The sequence below is a fragment of the Indicator indicator genome, chromosome 9, assembly GCF_027791375.1.
Source record: "Indicator indicator isolate 239-I01 chromosome 9, UM_Iind_1.1, whole genome shotgun sequence".
NCBI lineage: Eukaryota > Metazoa > Chordata > Aves > Piciformes > Indicatoridae > Indicator > Indicator indicator.
The window spans coordinates 8,760,164-8,773,764 of NC_072018.1; the positions used below are offsets into that span (position 1 = coordinate 8,760,164).

General features: G+C 39.4%; 1 protein-coding gene across 1 annotated transcript in view; it reads left to right on the plus strand.

Moving 5' to 3' along the window:
* The first annotated feature begins 13,099 nt into the window (after nucleotides 1-13,099).
* The window catches only part of XPO1 (exportin 1), a 42,492-nt gene continuing 41,990 nt past the window's right edge, over nucleotides 13,100-13,601 (plus strand). The window contains exon 1 of the mRNA XM_054383830.1: nucleotides 13,100-13,118. The gene's annotated coding sequence lies outside the window, so the exon portion shown is untranslated. The remainder of the gene's footprint in view (nucleotides 13,119-13,601) is intronic.

The window sequence follows — 13,601 nt, forward strand, 5'->3', positions numbered from 1 at the left end:
TGCAGAGAGGAAAAGCTTCATCTCTGGAACATGTATGAAATAAGAGGTCTTTTACAAGCTCTTACCACCAACCCAGCAGAATGGGGGCTAACAATAGAACATTTTATTCTACAACAATTTACTGTATCCATTTTTTTACTGAAAAAAGCAACTAAAGTACTCTGAAAGGTTATAATTATCATACTTACTTAAAATAGTTGAAACATTTCAAATATTTAAAACAGCTGAAAAAAATGAAATAGAAACATTATCTATTTCCATGATAAAATCCCCATGATTTCCCTTGAGTTCCCCTTTTGTGTGTAGTCTAGACTATGATAATAGAATTACCAATTATTTTTATTACATAACTTTGAAAACCAGACTCTCATAGAATTTGTTTGTTAGAAAAATTCTGCTCTGAATAAGAGGACAATGTGTGACTTTCAAAAAAAATTACTTAATTTCTCTATTCTTGATTTGCTTTGAAAGTTGATTTCTCAGTCTGGAAAAGCTAAAGCCATTAAACATATTTTAGAAGTGCTTCTTCCTGTGCATAAGAAAGTAGTAGAACTCCTCAAGCAAGGAGAAAGAGGATTCGGCATTAAATCATTATTCCAAATGATAAAGTGACCATCCCAAACCAACATGAAATAAAACTTTTAGTCACCACTTCATCAAGTTATTGGACTCAAAGAACCACATTGAAACTGTACATTCTACTAAAATGTTGAAGTACTTTTTTCATTCTCATTATTTACTGCTACAAGCAGGATATGTTTCCTAACACCCTGAGAAATTCAGGGTAAAAAAATAATTGTAAAGAAATGTTGTTTCATTCATGGCCATGATACTTCTCTATATACTGAAGAAGTGTTTCTCACTGTGCTTCTCAACTAGATAAGAGATAGGCAGGCTTATATGACATACTATATTTTATACTAAAAATAAGGTTGCTTTTGATGTGGTTTCTGCTAAGTTTATATTAAACTTTATATTAAACTATTTTTGGTCCTGTTTTGTCCTCCATAATGGAACCTTCTGGATTACTTCTCTGCAGTTTTTTGCAGTTGAAATGGATTAAAAAAAACCAACAACTAAGCAAGCAAACCTTCTTAGTGGTTACTGTTGTTAGTGGAATCCTGCTAATGGATTATTGATCATACTTGAGCAATCTATTGAGTATCACGTGTAGAATGTCCTTCTCCCTTTTAAGAATTTCATTTTAAAAACATCAACATTATACACTAATTATTTCCGTGAGGTAAAATATTAAGCTGGGATGTACATCTCTGCTGTAAGAGGAGTTGGCATCTCTACTTTTTAACAACAGCTTTTTATGGAGGAATTCTTCAAATTCGTAGAAACTGTTTAGCAAAAAACCCCCAATGAACAAGTACCCCCCAAAAACGCCACAACCTCAAACAATAAAACAGAGTCCCAACCCTCAAAAAACCAAACAAAACCACCAACAAACCAAGCTAGAACAAACACAAAAAATCCCAACCAAACAAAAATAAAACAAAGCTCCACAAACAGATCCCCAAACCAAAAAAACAAAAAACAGCATGAAAGCTCATTATTTTTCCACAAACATATGCTTGTTTGGCTGCAACATTTCACATGAAGTAATTTTCTATCTCCTCAGAACTTTAAATCTATCAATTTTAAATAAAGCAAGAGTGAAAAAATTAGCAGATGAACACTAATTTTATTTCGTGTACATTGTCCTAGAAATCTTCTTTTCAGTTTTCTAGTTTGCACATTGATATGTGATTTAAAACTAAAATTTAGAATCCAGAGTCCTTTTCCATCTACAGTCTAGGGCATTTTAGAGAGATGCAGATTTAAGGCTAATTGCTCTTAGATGACACTTAGATAAACCATATCATATTTCTTTCCTATTGCTGGAGTCATAAACGCCAGTATTTTAGTTTTCTTCTATTGAAAAATCACTTGTGAAACAGGTTGGCCAGAAAAGGTAAATCTACATATAAAATTCTGGTAGGGGAAAACTAGAATCAAGCTAGAGGCCCTACCTGAACAACCATATTTTTCAACTAAGTTTGAAACAAGGTTAAAATGGTTCAAGGCACGTCAGGCTTGCATCTGTATGACACTCACACTGAGTTAATCTATGCTTTCATTCTGACCTGGACCATTTGCTGGAATACTTACAGGAGAACACATGCTTCTAATTATCAATTTTCTCTGTGCAGGAAGCTCTTAAGACCTGCATTTCCCAAATGATGGAAATCTAATTCCCCAGTATGAAAACACATCCAGCCATCTAGCCTTCAACCCACAAGGAAAGATGAAATTGTACAAGGCCTGTCCATGAACATGCAAGAATTGGCCATGTGTACCTGCTAGCACCACATTCTCATTTTGGGCAGTACAGTTACTTTCACACAATGCTTTCTTACAGGGAAATGTGCAGTTAACTTTTGACACTGAAGGAGTCACTGACATCCCCCTTGGAAGTATGGTGACCTCTGTCACAAATGGAATGCGTGGTGGCTTCTGCTACAGCTTGCTAAAGCACAAGGTTCACGCAGTATCCTCTAACTCCTCCTCTGAAGGTCTTGAACTCTCCCTTGCTGACAGACCACTCTAAATCAATGGAAAGCTTTTGTTTTCCAAAATGTATACATTTTCCTTTTTGTAGAGATGTAACTAGTCATATCACTGCAGACAATGGAAGAGTCTGATCTACAATATAATTATGCACAAACACAGAAACTGACACCTTCTGTTCTTCTAGAGCATGAAGTTTCCAACAGGTTCAGATCCACAAAACTGTCATTTGTAGGATGATTTTGTTGTGTCTTTTCTAGACTGGATGACAAGTTTCTCATTCCATCCTACCTACAAAATAAACTGCTTATTGGTACCTGGACACATAGATCACAGGGATGATGACCACTCCCCCCTCCAAAAAAAAAAAAAAAATGTCCAAAGGAATCTCACAAAGGAGGGAAAAGGGATTCTAAGGATAAAAACACTTTTTTTTCCCCCCCAGTTCTAGTTTTCCCTTCACAGTCCACACAGGACAGCCAGAAAAAAACATGATCAAAGACTAAGTTCATCACACATATAACAGAAAAAAAAACCCCAGCATTTGAAAAACAGCTTGCCAAAGGCTGAACATTAATTTATGGTAGAATGAAAAGAGAAGAGTGAATTCAATAACACTCATGACAGAAAACACCTGTCTAAGTCAAGTTCACTGTGAAAACCGGAAAACAAAAATCAAGAGCCCTAACAAATTGGATCAAGACTGCTTACACATTAATCAACAGATCTACTTGGGAAGCTATAAGCTCACCTTCAGAAAAACTTGGGAAGAATTTTAGAGCCTTCATGTTTAAACAATGTTATTTGCCTAAAACCTGCAGTTTCCTACAAATTACTTCTTAATATCACCTCTCCAAGAAAAGCCTAAGAAACTTGTTTTAGGAGTTATGGTCACATGTCCATCACTTGTGGAATGAATTTTAGTTTCACAAGCTATTTAATACAGAACTGGGAAAACATCCTGATAGCCAAGGTATACGTATGACAGTATGGAATTAAAACCATGTGGAACTGCCCCAGGATACTTCAGAATTTAGGCTCAGTAATGATGTTATGACTTGACTGAGATAAATCAGCTATATAGTAGTCTCACTTGGAGGTATAACCTATATTTTATCCTGATACTGATGTTTATGAATCTTGTAGTTATAGAAATCTATCAATTATCCTCTATCACAGTCACATTAATATTCTTGTATCCACAATCCCAGTTACATAAGGGGCGCTGTTATCTGTGGATAGAATTTTTTTTTCAGATATGTCTTCCTCACTGGGTAGTTTAAATCACATTACTGAAACATATGTATAGTGAAGCTAAAGCAGCAAAGATAACTAGGAAAAATATTAGCTTAGACAGATAAAAATCAGTGTTATGCAGTTATTAAGCACTGGAAACCAAGAAAAAAAATATCAAAATCAGATAAGCCCAGCCCCCTTATTTTTAGAACTAGTGAATGTTTCAAAGCTTACCAGATCTGGTTTACTAAACTCTGAGTTTACCTTCTTGCAAGATTTTATTAACATGGCTTCGTATCACTTACTGTTTGCAGAACAGCTCTGTTCTGGCACATACACCTCAGACTTACATGAGTTTTCTGAAGTGGTTCATGCCTGCAGATATCAGAATCATTCATAGAGCTTTATTTGTTAAAATTTGGGTAAAATTTATTACAGTTTAGTAGTTCTTGAAGAACTTAGACAATTTAGATAAAGATTTCTCTTTAGTTACTGAGTATTACTAAACACAAACATTTATTTTGCATTATATACATACATGTCATTGTTCACATGTTTAGATGCTCAGTTCCATTTAAAAAGTTTTCAGTGAAAATACTGTAAATTCACTTCTCTGAAGGACTTCAGTGGAGCAAAGGGGAACATTTCTTACCTTTGCCTTCTCACCACATTCAGGCATCAGCGCTATGCACATAGATATGGTAAGCAAGATTTGGCTAGCAAAAAAATTCCATTAGCAGGAAAGACTACAAAGGTCACACAGTTAAAGGACTGCAAAAGGAGAATTTATCCCTTGCAATATATAGTTTTTTTCCACAGTGTTTTGCTTGATTACTTCAAAGCTAGTTTTCATCAATTTGTACATATTGTGAAAACTTTTTAGTTGTCAGTATAATGACTAATCCTTACTTACAGATAGTTTATTGATCTTAAAATTGTCATCATTAATGTTTACACATCTAATTTCAGCAAAGTTATTGATGAATGTTCCCACCTATTTTTTCCTCAGCCATGTTTTACATACTTCATACCTTTACTCTCTCTTCCTAAGTGTCAATTATTGATCATCACCAAAACAAGCCCATTTGTTTCCACCATACTGACAATGATATTCCCAGGTTTATCTACAATATCCTGAGTGGTATCAAAATTACTTTAAGTATGCGCAAAGAAGTTCAGCTACAGGCCACAAGGAAGATGAAAATGGATTCCCAAATGACCATCAGAGAACTCCCACAGTATAGAACAAGCATGCATATAGGAGATTTACCTACATAACTAATTTCATGATCCAATATGAATATGCTAATAGCTTCTTAGAAAAAGAACAATTATGTATGAGTTGTAAGCACACATGCTCTAAATTTTACTGGCTTTGGTACACTTAGGTAGAATAAGCTCCTACATGTCTGCCATGGAAATAAGGAAATGCCTGCTTCCTAACACCTCATTGGTCTTGCCATATTGGGTAACAACTGAAAAATGAAATAGGTAATTTAGAAGAAAAAACAAAACTATTAAGAACAACAGTAGATGCTCAATGAGAAAAGGGACACTTGGGCAGTATTAGTTCTGCCATTTCTAGAAGTACATGAAGTGAGAGTGTAAGGACAGAACAAGTTTTCTACATTCCTTTCATTAGCCAACCATTTATTAGTCCTATCATAATAAATAATATGAGAATTAAGGTGTGTATCTGCAGAACCAAGTGGGAGCTACAAGGCTTCCTTTCTTGCTTTCAGGATGAAGGTTTTGCAATGGACACTGCATGGTAAGGTAAAAACTCAACAGTCATTACATGCCCCATCAAATGAATGGTTTGGGGAAATGACTTTTACTGAAGAATGAAGTAGATGAAGCTGTTTAGAATGATACTCATGACATTAACAGATGGTTTTAGCTGTGTGTTGCTCAGACATCCCTGAGAACTTACAGCTGGCAATTTCCTCTGAATGCCTCATTCATTTCACTTCAGCCCCACTCAACATCTGCCTTTTGTTTTGCTTTACTTCCCTTAGCTCTATTTTTCTCCCTTACCTAGTCTTTGTTTACTAATCCTGCTTCAGTCAGTAAAAAAAATTGAGAGTAACTTGCTGTTTCTCTTACTTGTATGACAACTCCTTCTTTCAGAATATCCGCTTTCCTGGGTGCACACCATCTAGTGCTAGTACACCACCCAAGAAAAGAGTTCTGCTTTTGAAAAGCTTCAGGAGATCAAGTTAACTGTAGCCAAAGATGACTAGCTAAATTGCTACAGAAAATTTACAAGACCCAGAAAGCGTTCAGCAGTAAAAAAAGAAAAAACTACATGGGATTATTTCCGCATACTTCAGTTTTCTTTTTTGCAAAGGAAAGCAAAAGCTAATTAATTTTATTAATTTCCATTTTTTGTGTAATGTTTCTTCATCTGCTTAGTGTGCAGTATCAGTGACACTGGAACATACTCATACATGCTTAAAAAAATCAGCTCAAAGCACCAAAATTTCAGAGAAAATAAAGTAACAAAGGTTTGAATCATTGTGAAAGATCAGTACAGTAGATCTGTAAACACTCCTTCAATATAGCTCAACAATAGAATATGTTATAGTAAGGCACAAGACAGCTAACCATTTCAGCATGCCTTACATAGGCCACAAAAACACTAGACAGTATTAAACATTACTAATGTCTGTCAAATGAAGAAAATAATGTGATCACATTAGGAGTTAAACTGTGTTCAAAGAGGCCAGAAGTAAGCAATGTTTTCACATAAAAATATTCCTGAAGAATTATATACACTAATAAGTACCTTTCAAGCTTTTTCAAACCACTCAGACTGGAAAGGACCTTCGGACATCTCTGATCTGACATTCTACTCAAGGTAGGATCAACACTGAATTCAGACCAAAATGCTCATAGCTTTGTTGTGTTTAATTATCTTGATAGTGACAAACAGCCTCCTCATATCCAGCAGTGAGAGTACATCTATTTATGCCTGTTGTCTCTAGTTGTACTACCATGTTCTCAATAATGATGACAGTTTCTTGTAAACTCAACACAGGCACTGAGGGCTCATAATAGGCCTCCTCTCACCCACCTCTTTTCCAGGCTGAAGTCCAGGTCCTTCAGCACCTCCTCGATTTTTGGTACCTGGCCTCACACAGTTTTCTTGTGCTGATGGACCAGAAACCAGGCATAGCATTTCAGATGTAGCTAATGAGTGCCAAGCAGAGAGGAATAATCACTTTGCTTGATCTACTGGTTATGCTCCTGTAGATACAGCCTAGTATGCAGTTAGCTTTTATCACTACCAGGGCACTGATGACCTGAAACTGAAGCTAATTCTCCTATTGATTTCAGCAAGCCCTAAATAGGAAACTGAACATCTAATAAACGAGCCAACAGACAGAATGGTGGCAACAAAACAGCAAGCATAAGCTTAAAACAACTACTGATAGTGTATGTGGCAGAAACATTGAGCTCCAGACATACTTACCCTGTTAAAACAGCTGCTTTTTACATGACTGTGCTCAGTTTCTAAACTTTACCTAGCTTCTCAGAGAAGAAATAAATATTCTATTTTCTCGTGCTACAGAATGTTCAGCCACAGCTTGCATAAAGCTAGGAGGGCAATTTCAGAAACAAAAAAAACCTAAACTGTTACTTCAGATAATCAGAGACATCACTGCTTCCTACTACAGAAATATCAGGAATTCCTAGTCAAGTACAGGATTTAGCTGTTGTGCTTGTTACTGTTGCAATTAAAGACCACATTTCACTCAGGAATTACCAACACCTGAAAAAATATGAAAAACTACCTGCTCATCTTCAACAGAAATAGTTAACATTCAGTTTAAGAAACCAAGGATTTAAATTGCTTTCTCTTGCACAAACCCCAAACAATACAAATAATAAAAAATAAAATAAACGTAAGTGAATGTTCTGCACAAGCCAAAGAGTTACAGAATCTCACTTTTTGGTCTTTTACGTCAGTTTGTTTTGAACACCTGGCTAGATAGAACATCAAAACACACAGACATACTGTTTATTCTAAGTGCTAGAGTTACAACCGCATTCTAACCCATCGACACCTTGCTATGTGTATTGGTTCTATTTGAAGCACTTCCAAATTCAATCCCATCATCTACAATGCTACTTTCAATTGTAAGTCACACTGCAGAAACTACAGATGTGTTAATTCTTCCTCAGGCACACCCACTAGAGCAAGATAAACAGGGCAAGTTAAACAACGCTTTTTGCTACCATCGTGACAGAAATGTTACAGGATGCCATTACTTTCATTTATGATAAAAAAAGTGAGTGTAGCCATATGCTGCAAAATTTTCCCAACAGATTTAACTTATGAATTAAGTACAGAAAACAAACAAACAAAACACAAAACCAGAACCAACCAAAAAAAAACCCCAACCAACCAAAAAACACCAAAACCCCAGCTCTTTTCTGTGATCAAAACAGCTGTTGCTTGCAAGAAAATCTCAAAGTTAGTTTCCATTCATAAAGAGCAGAAAAACTCACAATTTGTGATCTTGCCCACTACATAGATATCACATGAACATGGGCCACAAAGCTTCTACAAACACCTTCCTGAACTAAGGCAAGATCAGATAAAACATAACTTCCAATCATACCTCCTCCTCCCCCCCAACTCTCCAGCTGACTTGTGAGTATCCTGGTGGCATGGCAATTTCTCCAGTAATAGATCACACAGGATCTAATCTGGTATCCCATGGTCTTGCATCTCCCCAGCTTCCAGACAAAACATAAATGTGCATTGGTTACAAGTGTCACTTCCCTAACTACCCCAGAATTGTACAGAAAACAACCACAAAACACAACCTCACAAATGGAAGACCGAGAAACTGGAATGCCAACGGCACTTTTTAGGACTTGTAATGCAATTGAGAACCTTGCATGCTATTAGAAATCTTTTGGTGAACACTGTAAAAGCGAGAACTTAAGCTCTTAAACCTTGCACAGAAGGAATGGATTTAAAACAAAAAACAACAAGCAGACCAACTAAAAACCAACTAAAAAACAAACAAATATATAGGAAAAATACAGTTTTGAAGCATGCTCCAGTGGTTTCATGGTCAATACACACTACCTGTAAAGGTAGAAAGCTAAAATAAAGATTTCAAAATTAAACAAGTAAGTGTATTTTTTGTCACTTAGAAAAAACAGTCTCCGATTGTCCAATTTGTTTCTGCTAGGACACAAGTTTCACACCAATGGTAATTCACCAGTGATCTTTATTTATCCAAGTTGAGATTTTCTGCATGACCATACTCCATGTCCTACAGTATTAGGGAAGGCAACCATACGGAAGCTAGTTTTCTGAAATAAAAGGAGCTTGATGATTTTAGGCTAAATTCTGATTTATTGATATAGTTTTGACAGACTTTCTCCTTGGTGATTCTCCACTATTGAGAAAGTGCCTGTTCAAACAGGAAACACATCACATCATTACTCAATACCTAGTTTTAATGGTGTAAAATGCCCTCCTTTTTTGGATTGTGATCTCAAAAGCAGCCTCCGCTAAAGAAACATACCTACTGGGGAAAGATAGCCTTCTGAAAAAATAATTATTCAGTTAAATTCTGAACTACTGCATATACTTTGAAATGTCATAATTTCACATAGTATTGTAGAGCTAGTAACTGAGCTCGTTTAACATAATGGAACAAGCTCACGACATGAATATGTAAAAAACCTGTTGATGAACTCCTGGTTGAAAGAGTCAGCTCCCACATAAATATACCAAAGCCTTAAATGCTTTTGTAGAAGCTAATTGTTTTTAAAGAAGCATGAGCCTTTATTTAAAGGTAAGTTTTAAGATATTCCCAGCAAGCAGTCAAAATTTTATACACATAAATTGTAGAGAATAAATTCTTCCAATAAGGTTACTAATGTAATTATGTCTGATAAAACTTTAACATTCATGTAGAAAAAAACAGAGAAAAAGCTTGAAACTTTTGGTGGTGCAACTATCCCTTAACTTAAACACAAAATACTTTTGCCAACAAAAACAACAACCACCCCCCCAAACAACAACAAAAACACCCCAAAACAAAAACAAAACAAAAAACAGACAGGATAGTAAGAAGTAGAAGAAAATAAGGAAGATCGAGGCAGCTTGAAGTAGTAACTCTAGTGCTATTGAACACTTTATATTTGCATTCACATCTTTCAGAATGATCCCAAAGCCTTTTTCCAGATAATTTTATTCTCCCCTGCCACCTTCCCTCTCACCCTGTCCACCCCTATCCCAGCATGCTATCACCAAGCATTTCTTTATACACTTTATTCAGTTCTGCAACATATTTTTAACAAAGCCATAGAGAACTTACCCCAGCATGTTCAACCAAAAGCTTAAAAGCCTCTAGGTGAAAAACAAACAGTAACTGAGAAGCTTGTATTTCACATGCTCAGACAACTAACAAGGCAGACCACTTAAAACCATAACTGATAAAGCAATTATATATATTGATATAGAAGCACAATGTTTTCTTTCTCCATTTTCCTATTCCTTTTTGTAACTTGTGTTTTTACTAACACAACAGTCAGGAGTCAAAAGGCTTGTTTTTGCTAAGCTTGTCTATTAACTCTTGTAACTGCCACTTTATCTTACAGGCAGGTAAGAAAGTAGTTTTGCAAACAATAAGGATATCAAAACTTAAGCTATATATACCCCACTCAATAATCCTGAGTAGTTCATGGGACTGCTAAGGACAGTTTAAACCTTTTCCAGAAGACCAGTACTAGTACTTCAAGATCTTTGCTGGGCTTCCATTTTGAAACAAACAAACAAAACCACACACATCCCCTAAACAAAAAGCAAACGACAAAAAAGCCAGACACTCCCTAAAGCCCTGCAAAAGTATTTGGCTAGTTTCTCGAAGGCTACTTCAAAGGCTTAGATTTTCTGTTCAGGGAAGAGTATAGACAATGGAAAGAGACTGGTTTTGTGAGCAAGCCAGCATTTCTGAAAGCATAAGACTTCTTTGCAAAGTCTCAAGCTGAACACAAACAATACAGCACTATTCCTATTTGGATACCATCAAGAGGACATGACATTCTATGAATCAAGAGTATCACTTCAGCAACAGGCTTAACTAACAGTGTATTGCAGTTCCAAAAATCAAATGGAAAGTTTTGCTTCAGATTAGGTGATGAAAATAAAGTTTGTTCCTAGAAGGACATTTAAATACTTTGAAATATTATCCTTCTCTTAGAAAGTAAGGTTTACAGTAAGTTTCACATAGCTGTTTTTTTTGTTTGTTTGTTTTTTTTTTTCAGGTAAGGAGATTAAGGTTACCAAAAAAGGCATACACAGGTACAAATACCTTCACTGCATGTATTTTTCTGTATGAAAGTTGGCAAGCATATTCTTTCACTCTTTCAGGTAGGGATGAGACATGCAACCATAGCCTGTTGAATTTGCACCACACTGAAAAGCCAGTCTTTGCCCTAAGATCACCCCTGTTCACATCTGGTAGATGAGCATTCCTCACAGAAGTCAAGATTTTGGTTATCTGTGGGCAAATCAGCCTTGCCTGAACCACACCTTAGAAAGCAACCGTCAGAGTGATAAACACAGATGCTGATGCCAACCTAAATACCCCATGAATATAGGCATTATAGAAAAGGGACTACCACCTCCCCAAATCTTCAACTGGGCAGGTTGGTAGAGGAAACCGGCCCACGAGGTTAAAAGGTAAGCCAGCACCTACCCTCTGTTGCGCTCCATGCACAACAGCTGAGCACTTAATTAACACGCCGTGGCCTGAGAGCAGATAGGATAATCGAGTGGGATTCACCTACACATCACAGAACTCAACACCAAAATGAGCTTGTGAGATACAGTTGCCATTGCCACACAGCCCAAGCACTTTCTAGTACAGTTCTATCATAGATAATCCCTAATCAGTGCTGCGTTCCCACGGAAGCAGACTCAGCGATTAACGGGACTTTGGACGAGCCCTCTCAATACGACATGAGGTTCACCTTCTCCTCAACTCCAGGCTCCTATCCATTCCCCTCAGGGCATAAACACAGTCCCAACGGCACCACTGCCTAAGAATTGTAATGCCTTCCCACGCGCGCCTCCACCCACAGCAGTGAGAAGCGCGTCAAATGGCGTCACTGATGGAACAAAACATAAAGGCCTGGCGCCCGCGGTTTGCAAACTCTAGGCGGCTCCGCCGTTGACTGACAGTTCATCTCAGCCTATCAGCCAGAAGCAGCCCACCCTCCCCACCCCTTTGAGCGCAAAAGGCTGCTGGAGAGGGGACGGATCTTCTCTATCTTATCCTCCCCCCCACCAGCAGCCGCTCTCTCCCTCCGCCCCTCTGAGGCGCGCAGATAATCGGCAGACCCTTTGCCCAATAAGAGTGGAGGCCGCTTGCGCGGCGGCATGGCTGAGGACCAATGGAAGCGGTGATTGGGCGGAGGCCCGAGGTTTCCAAACGCTCCGCGGCGCCATGGGCTGAAAACTAAACCGAGATGGAATCTCCCAGTCTGAACCGGTTTGAGCCGGTTCCGAGTCTGTGGCATTAGGAGGGCGAGACGCGCCGCGCTCAGTCCTTGCTACCACTGCTACCTCCACCGCCGTGCATGCGACTTGTTCGTAGGGGAGTCCGTAAGGGAAACCGCTGGCGCAGCTGAGGGGGCAAAGTTTAGTGTTAGCCGGGGGGGGGTGGGAATGGGGAAGAACTGAGTGCTGGCCAGGCCTAAGGGAGGGCGTCAGCAACAGGAGTAGCGAGAGATCCAGCCACACGGGCTCCGGCCTGGGCAATCAGCGACGTGGGAAAGAGAGATCTGCGGCCCCGCCGAACCGAAGCCCCGAGCCAGGGCCACGAGGAAGGTAGAAGCTCTCCTTCTTCCCTACCCGGGGCTTTTGACTGACCGGAGCTCTGCGCCGACCCCCTTCTCGCGCCGCACGAGAGGAGGAGAGCGCGCCCCGTCTCCTGCGCGCCCGGCGGCGGGCGGCCTTGCGCCTAGGCTGAGAGTAGGGCACCCAGAAGAGCACCGTCGGGGGCCGTTGTTCTGGGCGCCTAGTGCAGTCAGGCCAGGGCACACTGGCTAGGTGGTAGTGTGGGGAGAAGTAACGCTCGTAGCACATACTCAGCGGGAAGGAGGGTACGCTCGTCTTTACCCCCGCTTCGAGTGTGTGGTTTGTTTGGTTTTTTTTTTTGTTTTTTTTTTTTTTAAGTGGGGCGTGTGTGTTATTTTTGGTTGTGTTTATTTTAAATTTTTTTGGCGTGTGGTTAGAAACTTCGTTCACCCGCCCCTACTTTTTGAAGGAGAAGGCTGTAAGAAACACCTAGGTAAGTAAGTACTGAAGCTGTGGGGAGAAGGGGGGGGGGGGGGGGCGGTGGTCGCGATGAGTAACGCGGTGGGGGGGTGGTGGTATGTGGGGAGATCTCGGGAGAGGGTGTGGGACGGTATAGCTCTTCATGTGGCGGGTGTAAAGTCTTCGCTGTGGAAGCAGAGGCTTGATGGGCTCCGAGGAGAAACCCTGAGGAGGGAGGGAATGTGGCGTTTAAAATCAGGTTTGAGGTACAAGCATCCTAGGCCTGGCAGAGTGGCGGCGGGGATACTCGGGCCACGGAAAAGGCGGCAGAAGGGCCGGGAAGCCGCTGCTGAGGCGCACGGCGGGGGCCAGCCTGTCGTTACGAGGGGGGCTGAACGGTCTGGCAAGGTTGGGATCGGGTACGGACATAATCTGTAAATTATTAGGAGTGGAAGTTTCCAGAAATATTTTTGTGTGTCTGTGCAGCAGTATTGAAACGTCCGCCTGGATCACGTGG